Source organism: Myodes glareolus, chromosome 23 (assembly GCF_982192425.1).
Source record: "Myodes glareolus chromosome 23, mMyoGla1.1, whole genome shotgun sequence".
Classification (NCBI taxonomy): domain Eukaryota; kingdom Metazoa; phylum Chordata; class Mammalia; order Rodentia; family Cricetidae; genus Myodes; species Myodes glareolus.
Window position 1 is genome coordinate 42,204,970 of NC_142048.1, and position 15,726 is coordinate 42,220,695.

Here is a 15,726-nt window from a genome sequence, read left to right on the forward strand (position 1 = left end):
TTTTATTGATTTCTATTTTACGGAGTTCTTCTCTGATCATTATTATTTCTTGCAATAGACTGACTTTGTATTTGGTTTGCTCTTGCTTTTCTAGAAGTTTTAGTTGCATCACAAAGTAATTCATTTGTGGTCTTCCTAATTCTTGATGTATGCACTTAGAGGTATGCATTTTTCTGGGAAAACTGCTTTCAGTGTGTCCCAGAGACTTTGATATGTTGTGTTTTCATTTTCATTTACTTTTTATATTTTTATTTATTCATTTATTTCTTGATTATTTTTCCTTTACCCATTTCAGTAAAGAGTTTGATTCTGAGTTTGTGTATTTACTAGAGATTTGTTTGCTGTCAATTTTATGTTTTATTGCATTGTGGTCAGATAGGAGACAGAGAATTACTTTTGTCTTTTTGAATTTAAAAGGATTTACTTTGCATTCCAGGATATGGTCTATTTTTAAAAAAAATTTTCTTATGCTGCTAAGTAGAATATGTATTTGTTGGTGTTATTTTTGGGGCATATGACCTGATGGGGATTCTCCTTTAGCCAATGGCCTTTGAGAGGTTGGACCAGGTTGGGTCATGGCTTTGGGTACCAAAAAGCCACGGTCCCTCCTGCTCGCCCCTGCTCTTTCCCCTCACCACACTTGGATGTTGGATATCATTCCTATTTTCTCTGTGTGATCCGTGAGTTTTTCCTTTTAATAAAGAGCACCCTATCATACCCTATTTTCAGCTGGAATTTTATTATTCGCTTTTTCCCCATCTGACACCTTTCGCTTTATCTGTTGCCCTTCGTGAGGGCACCCATGACCTGAGACAAAGAGGCTCTCTATCAACTTAAAGACAACAGCCTTTCTCCCAACTAAGTTTGTTTTCAGGGGTAGAGGCATCATTTAAGAGTTGATTATTAATGATATAAGGTTGGGGTTGGGGTTAAAATTATGTAGGCTCAGACATCTCTTTGAAAAAAAGGCGAAAACTGAATGGGATAATAGGTTGATTAGTGTGATCTTGCTCACATTAATAATAATAATAATAGTGAGTAGTAATAGAGTAAATACTTGTGAGCTATTATTTATAGACAATTTACATAGGTATAGATTTATAGATCTTTGCATAATTGATACAAATACAAATTATATTTTTATATTAAATATGCTCCTATTTCTGTTTGCAGTATTTTTACACTTATGCCAAGTTATTTTGTCAGATTGTATGCATGCATGTTTCTCCCTCTGTTTAAGACATTTTGTACATTGATATAATTTAGTATATATTTATTATATTGCATTATACATTTCTACCTCTGATCAGATACTTATACATTTTTTACACTTTGAGGTCATTGTCCTCATTTGCTGCACAGTTGTTTAAATATTATTTAATATTCTAATATGAAGTCTTAGTTTTTAAGCTATACCGGTATTAAGTATTATAGGTCAGTAGACATTTATGCTTGCCATACTTTTAGTCAGACTAATTAGGTTCTTTAGATACGTAGAGATTGTATTCTGCACAGATAGGTAACCTGGAACCTCTTCAAAGATCTGTAGAACATGGCATTTAAATAACTTAGCATTTTGTTGATTGAGACACGATTGTTCCTGGCAACACCAGAGAGTGTTGAGCATCAAAGACATTCCAATTGGAGTTTGTTTTCTTCTTGGCACAACTGGCCTTTCGGTGAGGACTGCCCATGCCTTGACCACTGCCACAGTGCATGATGTCCATACTGGACAAGCAGGATACAAGAAAAAGACTGCCAAATCTTGCCAAGAAAGGGTAAGACAGTTTTGAAAAATTTCTTGCCTCTGCAAATTGTCTGTCAGTTACTCTAGGCCTTAGCCAAAGTTGGTTGCTTCAACATTGCAAATGAGACTTTGGGTGACTGCCCAGGCAACCAGTTATCTCTGTCGTCTACTGCACAGTTTGGAAGCTGCTTGATTGCACTTCCTGCCTACTCAGGTAATGTTATCTCCCTTCTCAGACCTTCGGTGGGGTTGAATATTAGATAGTCGTGGTTACCATCTTCTTATGCACTAGCCAAGTCAGTTGCAATACAAGATTTAGACTCCTTAGGATAGAACGGTTATTGAAACATTTAGCATATGTTTTTTGTTTAATATTGTTTATGATGGTTGTAATTTTAATTTTTATACTTGATATTTGTTCTTACTGTATTGAGTTTGGAACTCTCTTATTTAGACAAAAGGGGAAGGTGATGGGGAACCTCGTTCAGCCAATGGCCTTTGAGAGGCTGGACCATGTTGGGGTGTGGCTTTTGGGTACCAAAATGCCACGATCCTGTCCACTCACCACTCGTCTTTCCCCTCACCACACCTGGATGTTGGATCTCCTTACTATTTCTTCATTGTGATCCGTAAGTTTTTCTTTTTAATAAAGAACACCTTAGTAAACTTTATTCTGAGCTAGTGTGAGATTCCTTTATTTGCTTTCCCTCACTCCGTATCTGACATATTCTGCTTCAATAACTGGTCTATTGGAAAAACTGGGTATTGAAAGTATCTTCTCTTAATGAATTGATGTTGATTTGTGTCTGTCTTAAATTCAGCATTTTACTATTTTAAAATGAAATTTGGTGCAATAGAGTTTGGTTCATATATGTTTAGGATAGTAATGTCTTCATCTGCTTGGTTCATCAATTTTCTTAATTAGAATTATATCTTTTTTATCTCTTCTGATTAACTTTTGTGTGATGTCTATTTTATCAGATATTAGGAAAATGATTCCCGCTTGCTTCTGGGTCCCATTTGATTGGATCATTTTTGGCTATTATTTTACTGCATGGTGGTGCCTGTCTTTAATGCTAAGGTCTGAAGGTATGTTTCTTGTCAACAGCAAGTAGATGGATTATGTTTTTAGATCCATTAAGTCACCCTGTGTTTTCTTGATTGGAAAATTGAAGTCCTTGCGATTTAAAGTTATTTTTGAAGTGTGTGTTAGTTGTGATCATTGGATTATTGATTTTGCATGCTGTTGCTTGTGTTCTCAGTGCTCTTTTGTGTTTTAATAATTATGGCTTCAGACTAAAATATTGCTTCCTGTATTTTCTTTAGGCTTAGGTTCTTGGATACAATTTTAAAAAGACTGTTTATATCGTGAAAAAATTTTCTTTCTTCTTCAATTGTACTAGATAGTTTTGCTCAGTATATTAGTCCAGACTGGTCATCATAGTCATTTTGCACTTTGATTTTTTTTCATGTGTATCAAATGCATTTATTTGGTATTGTTTTCTTCTTTTCTTTTTTTTTAAAGAAAACAAACTATTTTTTTCATTTTACATTACAATCCCACTTCCCACTCCCTTCCTTCATCTCATTCACTCCACCTTTCCCCCCACTCCATTAACCTGCATACACTTCTCAGAGAGGGTCAGGTACATTTTACCTGAGCTAATGGGAGCTCACCAACTCCAGTTAGACAGGGAAGAAAACAGTATAAGTCCAAACTAGTCTCTCTGAATATGTATGACAGTTGCATGGCTGGGGCAAAATGTAGGGCAACTGGTAGTGGCCCCAGGATTTATCCCTACTGCTCGTACTGGCTTTTTATGAACCCATTCTTTGTGAATGGATACCTTACTTAGCCAAGATAAAGTAGGGCAGGCCTTGGACCTTCCCAAAGCAATGTGTTTTTTAGTTCTTTGAATGCATGGCTGCAGGTTCTTCTGGTTGTCATAATTTCCATTGAGGAATCAGTTGTTATTCTGTGAGTTGCAATTTCTCTTGCAGTTTTCAGTAACTTTCTTTGCTATGTATACTTTGTGTTTTAACTGTGCCATGTCATGGGGATTTTCTTTTTTGATCTTGTCTATTTGTTGTTTTGTGTGCTTCTTGTGTGGGTGAATAACTTTTCAGATCCCTTCATTTTCAGTCTATGTGTGTTTTTGCAAATGAGATGAATTTCTTGCATTACCTAATCTTCAAAATCTCTTCAAGTATGTTAAAGAAGTTGACAGTCTATTAAAGAGTCCACATTTTTATAATGGTGAAATTATTTATATGTAAAGGTGAGGCGTCATTGGGCTAAAAACAAACCACCATTACTGTTTTTTTTTTCATTTATAAATATCAAAGAAAAATTGAGTTGTATTTTTCACATAATGAATTTAATGTATGAGTTTGGTATTAAGGTCACTCCTGGCCTTATCTACATGATATGGGCATTATTGTGATGCAATTGTGCCTCAGCATTGTGTGTGGAACCAGTTAAGTGAAACAAGTCTCAATATACTTCAGGTGAGAAAGGAAATCCTGTATGCTGGAAACTATTCTTAAGATTGAGATAGAGACCAGCTAGGGAACTAAAATTACATGATAGTAAATCTCTAAAAGTGATTATATTCGTCTCTGAAATTATCAAATCATTAGCTCATCTAAATCTTTCATGACTAAGAAACAAATACAAACAAACAACCCAAAGCATGACTCTTTTGGAATTATTCTCAATAAGCAATATATTTTTTAATTACTTAAATTTGATTGTAATTCTTTAGTTTTTGGTCAGTAGAACTGATTTTCAGAAATGGTTAAAACCAATTTCTTGACATACAAATGTTTTAATGAGTGATAACACACTATCAACTTAAATGAGAAGATAATTAATGAATACATGACATTGAGTCATTTTTTGAAGTAAACAGTCTATGAATCAGAATTAAAATTTTGAGCTTGACTGTATTAAAGAATATCTGTAAATATGTTTTAGACTTATGCCACTCTTCACAAGTATTTTTCTGTTAGAGCAAAGGACTCGAGATAAAAACAACTTAACAGAAATTACCTTTCTTGTTGAGATTTTTCCAACAGTCATGCTAGCAATTCACCTTTCAGTAGTATGTGCAGTATATACTGTGTATGTGAAATATACATATATGTGTTATATGTGTGTGTGTGTGTGTGTGTGTGTGTGTGTGTATAAAATGGGCATGAAAGTTCATTGCTATTTTTCTATGAGTTTTGCAATGTTTACGATGAAATGATTTCCATGAGGAAGGATTATTCTGTGTTTAACTAGTAGGGTAGTTACAAATAAAAGTAATGAGAGATAAAGAACTCAGTTTACTTTTTGTCTATGGGGGGGCCTGTTTGTTTGCAGATTACATATTACTCTGTGTTCTTTTCTCCCCCTGTGGATCAGGCAAAGAAGGTATTGTATTCATGGAAAATAACACCTGACTTTAATATCAGTTTACAGAAATAAATTCAATAGCATTTTTCTCAAAATACTATTTTCTTATGTAAGAGGAGGCTGCTTATTTGTTTCCTGGCCACCAAGACCTGAAATAATCACACAGAAACTATATTAATTACAATATTGTTTGGCTAATAGCTTAAGCATAGGTCTAGCTAGCTCTTACATCTTTAATCAACCCATTTCTATTATTTTATATTTTACCACAAGGCTCATGGCTTACTGACAAGGTTCCAGGGCATGTCGTTTTTCTTTGGTGGCTACAAGGCTTCTCCCTGTCTCTGCCTTCTTTTTACCTCTATTTCTCCTTGGAATTCCTGCCTTGCTCTATTCTGCTAAGCCACTGACCAAAAACAGCTTCTTTACTAACCAATGGCAATAAAACATATTCTCAGCATAAAGAGGGTAATCCCACATCATTCTTATGTATGATTAGATATTTACATAGCAAAATGATATATTTTAATAATAAAACCATTTGTTCAAAAGTTTGTTCTACATTTGCTATTCTAAGTGAGTACATGTTCTTGTGCTTGGGCATGAAAAACAATAGATGGAGAAGAGAGAGTGAAATTAAGGAAGATGTGGAGACAAAGGGGGCAGGAAAGGAGGAAGGGAAAGAGAGAAAGACAGAGACACAGAGTCAAAGAACCACTCAAAGAGAAATACATAAGGAGAAAGACAGAGGCAGAGACACAGGGAAAGACAGAGACAGAGAGACAGAGACATACAGAGAGATAGAGAGAGAGATAGAGAGAGAGAGATATTGAGAGATTGATCCTTTCATTTTGGAGGTTACACAAAACCCAATTGACCTTTTAATAACATCTAATTGCCATGCACTCAGGTACTTTCCGTGCTCAAGCTGGCAGTCAAATATCACAAGAAAGGTTATTCTTGTTATTTCAAACCTTACATGAGGCAAGAAGTATTGCATTTTCTTGGAGAGATCCCAATTAAGCTCATCACGATATTCTGTTTAATTAATTAATTACTTAATGTTTGTCAAGTGTTTTGAAGATGCTAACTGGAATGTATGTGTTAATTACCATTATTTATGGAAAGCAAATAAGATGTTAATCCTTTTCATTTGCAAGCAGGTATAAACTCAAGGAATAGACACATTTTATATCTTAAGATGTACGACACAGAGAATTGTGCATACATTCAAAGGTGGGATGGGATTAGAGCATATATCTTCCTCCATCTTTTTACCCAGTAATAAGCAGTCTAAATTAATCAATGACAAGATACCTGTGTAGAATAACATAAATAATATGTAATGTCTAGTGGTAGTGTACAGTGTTCTTTGCATTATTTAAGCAAACTTTAGTATTGTATGAGAACCTTGAAACTCTATCTGAACTTAGAAGAAGGATTTAAAGCTAGGAGAAAGAGAGAACTGTTTTCTCATGACATCTCTGGCTGATTCTTAATAAAGTATCTCTTTTACCTTATCTTCCACTTTTACACTATTAAAGATAAAAGGCAAGTTCAGTCTGTTTGAGTTCAACGAGATTCTGTATCTTGCTGATATACAGTGCTCATGAATATAGGATCAAAGGACTTGCTTGTGACTTGCAAAACCCACGTGGAAAAGTGCAGAAAATGAAGGGCAACAGTGACAGCTAACAAGTCCTAGGGCTTTCTCCAGACTGTGTCCTCCATTTATCACTAGAGATTTCAGTCCCAAGAGACACTAGAATATGCTTGAAAGGCAATTTCTGAGACTTTGAAACATGTAATCTTTGTTATCAAACTGGGTGTAGCTGCAAATCGTGTTTTAAATATAAAATTGCAGAAGGTTTTGTGACCTGTAAATCTTCTCTTGTCATTTTATGTTTCTGGTGTTAAATTTTGCTGTGGTGATGTCATCTTCACTTGGTAATATTTACAGCACCTAAATCAATGTTCAGGACAGACAGAATATTGAAGGATCAACTCTACTTACTCTAAATACACTTTAATATTTGACTGCCAGATCAGAGTTCAAGAAATAACTGCAGTAGAATGATAATGAGAAGTTTAACCGTTTTATGATGGCTGCAGCTGACTTTATGAAAGTTGATAAATTTCATCTTGTAGGTTTCAATTTCTCATTCCCTACCCAGAGATGGAGAATACATTGATACTGCATTTCCAATTGGCTAGATCAGAAGGAACAGCAGCTAAAATCCATTACAACCCAATTACACCCATCAGCTGAAGCTGTGTGCATTCACTCGCGAACATCAGCATTTAACCCATAAAGAGGAACTAATGAGAAATTTGAAAATGGAATCCACGCATCAGTAAGTTTGGAGAGATTTTCCTGGGATTAATGATCTGTCAGAGAATCTTCAGCATGCTGGAAAGCTATTCTCTCTCGGTTTGTTTAGTGACCATGAGAGGAGGGTGTTTTTTTCTGACTACTCATCAAATATTTGAAACATTCACTCATCATAGACATTGGAAATGTGTTGCGAAAGCACGAGCCTTGGAATTAAGGTATGTGTTGTGGGCACTGCCTGTTATTAATTGGTAAAAGAATATATTATTGACATTTGATTAAGACCTGGAGTCTAAAAGCAAATTCCCTGAACAAATTCTTTCACTTCTATTGGTACTCACACACAGTAGTATCATTTCTATTTGCAATTGTGTCTGTGTTTGCCCATCTTAGTAGCAATTCAGTGGTGCTGAAATTTAAGAATGAGATGTTTTTATTTTGTGATTGTATTGCAAGAAATAAATAATGTACTTTCTCAGTGTCCATTGCTTCATGGCATATTCTATGGGGGTTCACAATGCAATAGTCTTGTATGTTTAATTTTTGAGTGAAACTTTAGCATCTGTGAGTTAAGAGTGAGTTAGCACTTCATTAGTGAAGATGGTTTATGCTATTCTGTCTGAGGTCTGGGAAGTGTGCTTATCAGATGAAACAAATGCATGTGTAGAATGGTAGGTGGACATATGACACAGAGGATTAGGGCACTGCTCAATTCTTTGGATACAGTGTAAATGCATAAATTCAATGTGCAAATTGCACCATGTAGTTCCCTGTGATCTTGCTGCTTCTAGTGGAAGTTAAAATGTTATGAAGATTTTTTTTTCTCATTGAACATGCCAGAGATTTAGTGTCTTTCCAACTTTGGTGATATAAATAGGAAGGGCATGCAAAAGACATTGAACGTTGGATTTCTATGCATGAGAAACCACAGGGAGGATTCCAGAGAAAGAAACACATTTTAAAAGAGTAACTGTGGGAGATTTGAAACCTGGTTTGGGGTGAGACAGCTCTAGAGGATGCAAAGGTGAGAATGAATTTCATTGTATTTTGTATCTTGGCCATGGCAGAAACTTTAGGAGAAGAGACGCTTAGAGGTATGTGCTGGGAGTAGACCAGACAAAGCTCATTGTTTGAAATACCAGAGATTTCTCTAGAATCAGTACTTTAGCTTCTTAAATTTGAAGTTTTTTATTAATAGTTTTTAATTAGATTATACATTTGACTTTATACATCTACAAGAAACTGAAGACATGAGAGGATGGAATTTTATCACATTTCTTCAAAGGCTGACTTATTTTTGTTTATCATACAATGTCCAAACAAAAAAGTATGTATATGCATTTTGTTTCATGCTATCTTAGCTATAAAATACTCTGCAAAAGCAACCAAATAAGGAAGGTGTTAATACTGGGTCACTATGGGAGGGTACAGTGCACCATGGTGGGAAGATCATAGTGTTAGGAGTTTGAAACAGCTGATGGCATTGCATCTGCAGTCTGGGAGCATGCTGACTGTTGGTGCTCACACAGTTTTCCTCTTTTGATTCAGGCCCAAGTCCAAGCTCAGGGAATGGTGCTGCCCTCCTAGAGAGTGAGTCTTTTTCACCTCAGTTAGCCTAATCAAGACAATCTCCTCATAGACAGGGTCAGAGTCTAACCCAATCAAGATAAGTCTCACTAGTGTATGTGGCCACTTGCCTTCTACATGATTCCAGATCCCATAAATATTGCACAGCAGTCAGAGTATACAGCTCTTTCACCAGGGAAAGATCCACTGGTGCTTAACTGAATCTGTTAGCCGCTGGAGGGACATGTGGACATTTTTTTGTTTTTGGTTTCCTTTACCCTTCCTTAGGTATAGCATAGTCATCAAAAGACCTCTGCACATATTAACAGTTAAAGCAGACAATTCTATGGTTTGTTCTTTTGCTTGCTTGTTTGTTTCGACACTCAACCTAATATGTAAAAGTCAAGAAGAGAAGCAAGGTCTACTGAGTTCACTATGTTTATTTTTTGCCCTCTCCTCTCCGCTACTATCCTTGATATTTGGAGAATATTTTTATCGACTTTGTTTCTGTGACTTCTCTTTCTCTCTGTCAGAGAAGGTCTATTTACAACAAATTCTTTCAGTGTTTGTGTCAGGAAGTCTTGATTTTCCAAACTTCTTTCCTAAAAGCTTTAGTTAGGTCAGGATCATGGGTTTCCTTCTTTCTGTGTTTAGACACACACTATTTCTTGATGCTATCGCTTCCTTTGAAAAATCTACTGTTCCCAAAACCCCCTCTTCCCTTCAGGTAAGGGATCATTTTTCTCTAGTCATTTTCAAGAACTTTTCTTTGTTTTTACTTTCCCAGAGTTTTTGGCACACGTTCACATGCATTCTTACAAGTTTACCTTACGTTGTCTTTGTTGACCTTTTTAAGGTACAGGCAGGTGTCCTTTAGAAAACACAAGACTGTTTCCATCATTGTACCTTGCCCTCACCCTTAACTTCTTTTCCTCTTGGGGTGTCAATAGCCCATTAATAATTGCATATTGAAAAATATTTTTATATATTTATACTGGTTCATAGGTTTCTATTGTTTTTCGAACCGTTTGTCATTCTGTTGTGCAAGCTGAGTAATTTTTCACGCGCTGTCTTCAAAGTCACCGATTCTTTGCTCTCTCTCTTCTCTTCATTCTGATGTCAAGGACTACTGCCTTTAATGGATTAAGTTTTAATTATTATATTTAATTTTTTATGTAATTATTTTTAAACATTTCTTTACTAAGGTTTTTTTTTTTAATCCTTTACAAGCATATTTGCTGTTAATTTGTTTCTGGAATGTTTTTATGATGGCTGCCTTAGAATATTTCTCAGAAAATTACAAGTTCCACAGCATCTTGTGTTGCCTCTTCCCAATGAAGCTGTAATGATCTCGGTTTCTGGAAGATCAGGTGATCTTGCTGTATGATATTTTGACATTTTATATAACATAAAACTGTGGATATTATCTAAATGTTCTGTATCAGCAGACCTTTACAGTGCCATATTGAGGAAGCAGCACAGGGAGGGACTGCTTTGTTCTTGATGAAAGTGAGAAGGAAAGTCTAAATTCCAGACTGTATCTTGCCAGCACTCAAGAGTTACACAGGTTGATCTAACCACTCCTGAGTAGAGGAGAGACTTCAGATTTCTTGGGGAGGAAAAGAAAACAAGCCTTATTACTCTCCTCAAGTAGGATCCACTGACATTGGAAGTTGCAGGGAAGACTTTTTTTTATCTCTAAATGATGATAAATTCTCCATTTCTACCTTTCTGTCTGATCTCCTCTGATGCCATCTTAACAAGGAGTGAAGATTACCTTGTGACCACTGGCTGTCTTAATCAGATGGTTATTACCATAATAGATAGTCCAGATACATCAGCTTGTTTTTCAAAAGAGATTTATTTGACTCTGGAGGTGTCAGTTCATGAAAACATTTGTCCTTTAGTGACAAATTTTGACATGTGGTTCTTAAACCTTTAGATTGGATTTGTAGAAAGATTGTGGAAGACTTGAGAGATCGGGCCTAGAAAAACTCTCGAAGAAGGTAAATGCTGCTTAGTGATCTTTTGTGGTGGAATCTTGGAAGACAAGAATTCAGAGAGAAGCAAGGATGCTGGAGGTCCAGCTCCTGCCTTTAATTAGGGGAGGGATCAAGGACATTGTTGTGAAAGGGATAAGGAACCATTTGTGCAATGTTAAACCAAAAAAAAAAAGCTTATTTGACTCTGCCTGTAGCTTAAGAATGTGTGTGGAGTTGGATATAAATTTAATGAGGTAATCTGTTTGGAAAAGGAGAGTTCAGAACTGAATAGCAAGCATTCAGGCTGTGTCATGGTTACACAGTTTTAACTAGATCATCCAGATCTAGTTTGAGAAAGAGCAAAATGTGGTACAGAAAGACGAAAGAAGACTGACATTTAGCTTTGAAGTTGATGACTACAAAAGTACATATGACATCATATCTAAAAGTGTTAAGCTGATCATCATCATTAAAAAAACTCTGCATTGGAACAATAAGAAAGATATCCTAATAGAAAGACCCCACTCAATGGATCCCACATCTTGGGAAAATATAAGTTTGTTTGAGAGTTAGAGCTAAAACTGAGATCGCTGTTGAAGGCATTCCCTGCTGAAAACAACTACACCACAATATGTTTCCTCAGAGTCACCATACAAAGGCCAATGCAACTGTGGTCCAAGGGGGCCAGATCCATCCTGAGCAGGCAGCAGAAGTACCTGATGGGGGTATTCACATAGTGCTGGTTCTGAAGACATAAAAAAGTGGGGTTGGGGGACTTTTGGAACCTGAGGAGAAATGAAAAAGGAATACTTCAACCCACACTTTTCTTTTGCCAGCGCTACCAAGCATCTACAACAGCTCATTTGCTGAAATCCATACAATGTAGAATATTAGCTAAAGCTAGTTATATTTTTATTAATTAATTAATTTATTTATATTTTACATACCAATCTCAGATCCCCCTCACTCCTCTCCCCTGGCTCCTTCCCTACCTCCCCATCTTCTCCTCAGAGAAGTTAAGTCCTCCCCGGGAAGTCAACTAAGTCTGTCTCATCACCTCCTTAAAGCCGGACCAAGCCCCTCTGCGCCATGCCTTGACTGAGTAAGGTATCCATCCACAGAGCATTAGAGTTAGATCCTGGCCCCACTGCCAGTAAACATTCTTTTCTTTGCAGTTCAAGAAGAGTCTGGGAAGAAGATGAAAATGCGTGACTTGATGAAAACTGGTAATAACAGGCACAAATGCCAAAGATGTCATTTATTCGTGTCTCAAAAATTATTCTCTCAGTTCATGTAATAAAACTGTATAGCTTTTCTCCAATTAAATTTATCTATTGTCAGTTCATTTACTTCAACCTTCAGAGGGTGAGGGTGAAGCCTTTTCTTTGCTCCAATATCAAGTTTTGCTGAACTCCTAAAATTAAAAGCAAAATTATTACCTTTCAGATTTTAATTTGAATCACTCTTATTAAAGTGAAGTTGGTTGTTTTTTATATTTACATCACGATGTTCATCTCTTGTTCTGGAAATTACCTTTTTATTATAATTCAACCTTCGGATGTTAGGGTTTTAACTTCTAATTTCTTTTTTTATTAATAATTTTTATCTTCACATGTATATAATGCATTTTGATTACTCACCCCACACCCTTTCTTATTTCTTTCCCACTCCTGCCAGATGGCTGTTGTATTGTGTTTAATCTATAAGTAAATTATGAGAAAATGGACCCCTAGCAATAGTTTCTTTATCTGTGTGTTTGTTTGTTTGTGTGTGCGTATGTTGTGTATGGGCATGTGTGTGTGGTGTATACATGTATGTACATGCATAGTTTGGGGGATATTCACTTCTGTGAAGACATATGCAGAAGCTCGAGATTGATGTTAAGATGATTTCTTTATGACTCTCAGCCTTGTATATATATTTTATATGGGTCTTTTCACTGAAGTTGAAGTTTGTGCCCTTGGATAGATTGGCTGGCTGGGGAGCACTTGGGATCCACCAGTCTCTCCTTTCCAGTGCTGGGGTTAGAGATAACGAGACAACTTTTGGCTTTTACATCAGTGATTCCTATCTAATCCTAGCTCCTTATACTTGGGCAATAGGTGAGATATAGCCATCAATTATTCTTAGAAACTCTGAGTTTTCCTTGCTCTTTTCTCCGTTTCTTGAAACTATCACTTTTCTTTCTTGTCTTATTGTCATAAATAACGCCCATAGTACAATACTGAGTAAAATAGGAGTAGTGAGTCCACCCTCTTGTTGTTACCAGTCTTAGGGGTTGTGCTGGCTGCTTTTATGTCAACTTGATATGAAACATGGAATTTTAAATGAGAAAATACCCCTGTGGGCAAGTCTACTATGGTGAATTTTTCTGATTGATAATTGGTGTGAGAGATTCCAGCTCACTGTGGACTGAGCTATTCCTGGGTTGGTAGTCTTAACTTATCTAAAAAAGTAGGCTGAGTAAGCCATGAGGAAAAATCTAGTAAGCAAATCTTTTCCCTGGCCTCTGCATCACCTCCTGACTCCAGATTCCAGCCCTGTTTGAGTTCCTGTTCTGCCTATGATAATAAACTGTTGATATGGAAGTATAAATGAAATTCCTAGTCAAGTTGTATTTAATTACAGCGATAGAAGCTGACTCTTTTGCCTACTCTTGAGACTCGTTTCCTCCTGTTTGTTGCTTTGTCCAATGTTAATATGAGGGTTTTTGCCTTGTCTTGTATCTTGTTTTGTCCTATTTGGCTGTTGTCTGTCGGAGGCCTGCTCTTTTCTGAAGAGGAAACAGAAGGTAAGTCAATCTTGGGCTAAAGGAATTGGAAGGAGATAGGATTATCGGAGGGAGGGGATACTGTGGTTGGGATGCATTTTGTGAGAGAAGAATCTATTTTCAATAAAAAAGGAAAGAAACTCTAATAGAGCGATTCATTACTTAACTGTGGATATTTAGTACAAGTTACAGCCCTGAAAGAATTTTTAATCTTAATTGTTTTGTTCTTATTTCCAAAAATTGAAAATTTCCAAATGAATTTTTATATTTACTGTCTTGAATTTTTATGGAAAAATGTGTCATAATATTTTAATTAAAATAATTTGAAATATTTTTCTAAATATTCATACATGCATATGTGTTTGGAACAAATTTTATCCTAATCCCCTCCTTACATTAATTTTTTTCCTGCCAAAATTCATGTTTCTCTACTCTTCTCCATCCCCCGCTCTCTCCCAACTTTATGTACTGTCTATATGCTCATTGGTGGGGTCCATCTACTGCAGCATGGGTAGCATTTCACGGCATACACTTTGGAGGAAAACTGACTCTACCTTCTCACAACAGCCATTGGTTGTCAATTGCTCAACAGATAGAGTAAGACTTCACGAATCCCTCTGCCATTCATTCTAAGAATGTGGTTGACTCAATTTGTGCATGTCTCCCCAGCCACTGTGAGTTCAAATTCAGCTGCACTATTATACTGCATCAGTGTAAACATCCACTTCATCTGGCTCTTAAAACCTTTCTGTTGCTTCTTGTGTGGTGGTCCCTGAGCCTTGCCAAGAGGACATATGACATCTACAATTTAGAAGTAACCACTCCCCAGTCTTTTATTCTTAGCACATTGACTATTTGTGAGTCTCTACATTAATTACCATCTACTGAAAAAAGGAGTTTCTCTGATGAGGGTTGAGATAAGCACTAACACATGATTAGAAAATCAGAGCATTTGTCTTCTTGGTTTCAAGCTTAGCCTTTAAAGGCTGAGCCATCTTGTATGCTTATAGCGTGAAACAACAATACACGAACAAAAGTGGCCATGAATTTAAAAGAGTGCCAGGAGAGAGAAAAGGGAAGGGAAAACTGATGTAATTAAAATCTCAAAAAATAATAGAAAACATTTAGAAAGATAAGAATTTAGGGGACAGTTTATTGATATATCTATCCAACAGAGTGATAATAACAGGTTCTCATCTATTACGTCTGATCTAACCTCATAGATTTTTGGCCCAGCTAACAGTACCAGGTATGGGTTTCAACTTGAGTTATGGGCTTTAAATCTAATCTGGAAGCAGTCAGTGACTCCCAAAGTGTTTCTGCCACTATTGCACCAGTGAGCATATCTTGCCAGGCAAACTGTTGTGGCTCAGACAGTTCATAATTGAGTAATACCAATAATGATTTTTTTCTCTTCCAGTAACATCCACAGACCCTTTGAACATCATGAAACCTAGCCAGTAAGGAAAAGGCTTCCAGTTTGGTACCAGGCTTTTGTTTTGTTTTGTTTTCTTTTTTTTTTTTTTAAATGTTGGGTAGTACAGTCAGCCCTGTGGTTTTCTCCAGTAAGGGCTATTCTCTCTACCCTTTTGTCTAGGAGGAGTGTATCAGCAAAGTCTTGCTTCATCAGACTTAGCCTTCTTGATTTTCCAGCAGGCTTTTGTTTTCCATTTTGTAACTTAGGCATGTGATATCTTCTGTAATATGGCCTTCCTGTCAAATTTTGGAGGGTAACAAACGGTATTGGCAATAGACTGTGATGTTTCAGAGGCATAAAAGTCTCCACTGATCAATAAGCCTGAAAAAAGGTAAAAACATACATGGCACAGGGCTTTTCATTTGATAACCCATGATGTCTGAGGAAGGCACTGGCCCTTTGTCATAGGGTAACTCAACTTAAATTCCTTAGTGTGTGTGTGTGCATGCACA

At 36.4% G+C, this 15,726-nt stretch overlaps 1 non-coding gene across 1 annotated transcript; it reads right to left on the reverse strand.

The window, feature by feature from the left end:
- Positions 1-15,323: 15,323 nt before the first annotated feature.
- On the reverse strand, positions 15,324-15,451 carry LOC125414571 (small Cajal body-specific RNA 4). Its single transcript, XR_007236312.2, has one exon.
- Positions 15,452-15,726: the final 275 nt, after the last annotated feature.